The sequence below is a fragment of the Fukomys damarensis genome, unplaced genomic scaffold, assembly GCF_012274545.1.
Source record: "Fukomys damarensis isolate Sample0158 unplaced genomic scaffold, DMR_v1.0_HiC HiC_scaffold_37, whole genome shotgun sequence".
In the NCBI taxonomy this organism is placed as follows: Eukaryota; Metazoa; Chordata; class Mammalia; order Rodentia; family Bathyergidae; genus Fukomys; species Fukomys damarensis.
The window spans coordinates 57,968,025-57,972,202 of NW_022900949.1; the positions used below are offsets into that span (position 1 = coordinate 57,968,025).

General features: G+C 35.5%; 1 pseudogene; it reads right to left on the reverse strand.

The window, feature by feature from the left end:
• Window positions 1-1,429: 1,429 nt before the first annotated feature.
• LOC104868938 lies at window positions 1,430-3,067 on the reverse strand (annotated as a pseudogene).
• Window positions 3,068-4,178: the final 1,111 nt, after the last annotated feature.

The following is a 4,178-nucleotide window of genomic DNA, read 5'->3' on the forward strand; positions in this document are numbered from 1 at the left end:
AGTGGTCGTGAGGTTAACAGCAACCATCTTTTGTTCCCACATTCTTACATCAGACTGAGGTCATCCTATCAAAAACCTGCTTGAGGCCGGGGATTTAGCTCAGCGGTTAGGTGGCCTGCCTTGCAAGCTCAAGGACCTGAGTTCAATCCCCAGTACCAAAAAACAAAAAAACAAAAACAAAAAACATAAAAAACAGTGCTTAATTCTGCATCAGAAGAATTGAAGATCGCATTATTGATTGGTCCCATATGTAGGATCTGGGTACATGTGTTGTGGATCTCCATGATTGCTGAGCAATGCTCAATTGCCCAGCTAAACTGCTATGCCCTAATCACCTGCCTCCTGTCCATTTTATTGTACTTAACATTATGATCTCAAGGTATGTTGCTTTTCTTACAAATTAGTCAAATTTATTATTCTTTATGGAACAGTCGTACTCCATTATGAACAAACACCAAATTTCAATTATCCATTCTGCTGTTATTGAACACATAGGCAACTCTAGGATTTAGTACAGATTTTTCTGCTATGAAAATGGGTAGAAAGGCATCAATGAAATATCAAGTAATAAACTCTATTGGGAAGATACCAACAAGGAGAATATCTATGTCAAGTGGAATTTCTATTTTTAGTGGGGTTTTTTTTTGCCTTTAACATTTTTACTTTAGACTGTAAAAACAAAAACAACCAACCAACCAAAAAATGTGAAATAAGTTCATCAAATGATGTAAAGTCATCCTTTCTGGAAAATCAGAATGTAGAGCCTACCACAAAGAAATGACGCTCAGTTAACGTACATTAAATTTAGAAGTAAACTAAAGTAATATCAGTTTAACTTCTGAAAATTCTAGATTTTATTCACTTCCCTGCAGTAAGCATAACCAAGTAAGTTAGTCTTCCTTATAATTATCACCTAAAATATAAAAATGCATTATTAACCAAACAGTTATCTTCATTGATCTCACTGGAAACTCTTTACAAGTTATTTTCCCCCTTTAAATGATGAATTATCTTAGTATGTCACTAATTTCTGTAACAACAACAACAGCAGCAAAAATGAAAAGCACAACTATGCAAGCAACTTAAACCCACTCTACTACTAGTGGGAAAACTGTTTTGGTTCTTCAGGAAAAAGTTAATTTCATAGTTATACTCCAATATTATAGGATGCAAAGAACCAAACTGCAACAATGACTGAACAAGCTTCAGAAAATCTGTGCATTCAGTAAAACTATATTTATATATTTATACTGACAATCAAACTATATTTAAAATTCTAGTGAAAGCAAACTGATCTTTAAAATATCAATCCCTTAAAAAAATTACCAAGTCTACCAAGAAAATACAAAAATATAAGTATGTAAATAAATAATAGTTGCATTTAGGCTATTACAGTGCAGGTTATCCTCAAGGCCACATACAGCCTTTTTCACTGCTGCTTACACTCTGCGGGGTTTTTCTCCTTCTTTGGGTCATAGTCGGGATCCTTTTCCTCATGTCCTTCTTCCCCCTCCAATCTGCTTTTTTACCTTCTTCTTCTTCATCATCTTCATCTTCATCAGTAGCTTCTTTAGTGAAGGACAGCACCGATCTTGGGATTATACACTCAGGTAAAAAGTGACCAGTTTCAGTCTGCAGCAAGCAAACCTTCAGCAGCACTGTCCAGATCTCCACTCTCACCTCAAGAACTTCAGGAGGAGGGGGGAAAAAAGAAAAAAGAAAAAATCATGGAAATTGTTTTAGACACTGTACAAACTGTCCCACATCCCTTACACTTCTGGTTCTTTTTAATGGTTTTCAAAGTGATCTTTTTTCCAATCTATTTGGCACAATGTACAGACTATAATGTCTGGTGCATCAAATGAAAAGGGATCAGAATCATCTGTTTCAGAGCTCATCCTATATGTCTCTGTCAACACCTCATTTGTGAGATGTTCATTGGGTTCAAAGTGAAATTCTAAAATAAAATTCACAGGCTGACCAGCATCTGAGAACTTCACTTTAATGTCCTTCAAATGCTTCAGAATAGGTTAATCATGTTCCTGAAATATGTCACTGAGCAAGTAAACATTCTTAAACATAGCCCAAATAGCAAAACTCTTTTTTCTCATCTTTAGTTTTGGCCTTTTCTTTCAGCTCCTCCCAAATTTCTTCTTGCTCACCTGGTTTCCATTCACATTCTTCTGTGGGTTCATAAATTGCATTAATGATTTCAAATCACTTATCAAATAGAGTTGATAGAGAACAGCGTACTTCCTTTCAAGATCATGAACTTCCTCATAGAATTTGGCTTCTATCTGTGTGTATTTAACGTGAAGGTTTTTGAGAGTGTTCATTCTTCTTTTCTCTACCCTACACAAGTTTTCAACATATCCCGATGTCTACCAGACCATCAAGTCCTTCTTGAATGGCTGCAAGAATCTGAGGATTCTGCACCATCTGAAGTCTGCTGACATGCTTTGAATTTTGTTCCTTCACCAGTTTCTTCTTCTTCTACTTCTTCAACATCATCCAAATCCTGATGAAGTTCATAGTGATCTTTGCTGTCAACGTCTGCATGTTGTAAGAACTGCAAATCTCGGAGGCTAGTTTGGGGAACTAGGTTGCCAGAGACAGAGAGTGACTCAAAGCAGCCACAGTGGCCCGAAGAGCAGGAGGCAGAACCATGAGCAGGTGGTGCTAAAAAGGCTATTTGTTTTAGTTTTTTGAGGAATGTCTATATTGATTTCCATAGTAGTTGTAAGTTTCCATTCCCACCAAAAAGTGAAGAGTGCCATTTTCATCACAGATTCACCGGCATTTGCTATTGTTTGATGGCAGCCATTCTATTTGGAATAAGATGAAATATCAATGTTATTTTTAAATGACATCTGTGTAATGGCTCTAGTTGTTGATTATTTTTCCACCTATTTATTGGCCATTAGTACTTCTTCTTATGAGAAATCTATTCAATTCTTCTTATGAGACATCTATTCACTTCAGTTGTCCACTTCTTGAGTGGTCTTTTATTTTGGAGGGTCTACTATTTTTTAGTCCTTCATATATTGTAGATATTACCAGTAGTCATCTTACCAAGTAGCTACTGGCAACATTTTTCCCATTCTGTAAGTTAACTTTTCACTCTATTGATCATTTCCTTTGGAGTGCAGAAGCTTTTTGCTTTTGATCTAATACAATTCCACATATTCCTTGTTGATGCCATTTCTTGAACAGGTGAGGTTCTGTCCAGACAGTCCTTGTTTAGATCTGTGGTCTCAAGAGTTTAAACTGTTTTGTCCACAAGTTGACTAAGTGTTTCTCTTTTAATATTTTATTCTTTGATCCATTTTGGTTTCATTTTTAGTACATAGTGAGAAATAAGTGTCTAGATCAACTATCTGCTTGTGTATACCCAGGTATCCTAGCACTATTTGTTAAGGAGGCCATCTTTCCTACAGCGCATGGTTTTGACAATGTTGTGAAAGGTCAAATGGCTGAATGCACTTGGTGCTATTTTTGTATTCTCTACTCTGTTCCCTTAGCACACATTAATGATGTTATGGCAGTGCCTAGTAATTTTTGTCACTGTACTATTGTATGCAATTTGAAATCCAGAATTTTGATAACTCTTGCTTTGTTCATGTTGATCAGGATCACTTTTGATATTATCATTGTCTTTGGTTTCAAGATGAATTTTACGATTCTTCTTCCCAGTTCTGTAAGGAATGTTGGTATTTTGATTAGTATTGCATTAAATCTATATCTTAGCTTTGGTTGTACTGCCATTTAGGGAATATTTGATTTGCCTCTCCAGGAACAGAGGATATCTTTCCATTTTCTGAGGTCATCTTCAATTTCTTTTCTCAGACTGCTATAATTTTTATTAAGAGTCCTCTCAATTCCTTCATTAGGTTAATTCTAATGTATTTATCTTTAGTATCATATATGGTACTATTATTCTAATTTCTTTTACAGTGTGTTTATATTTGGTATTCATGAATGCTAATGATTTTTGTTGATTTTGTGTCCTGCTATCTTGCTAAGTTTATTGATTACTTCTACATTATTATATTAAATAGGAGTGGTAAAAACTAGTATTCCTGCCTTGTTCTTTATTTCAAAGGAAAAGAAAAAAAAATGCTGGGGATTTAGTTCAGTGGTGACGTCGCCTGCCTCGCAAGTGCAAGGTCTCAAGATCT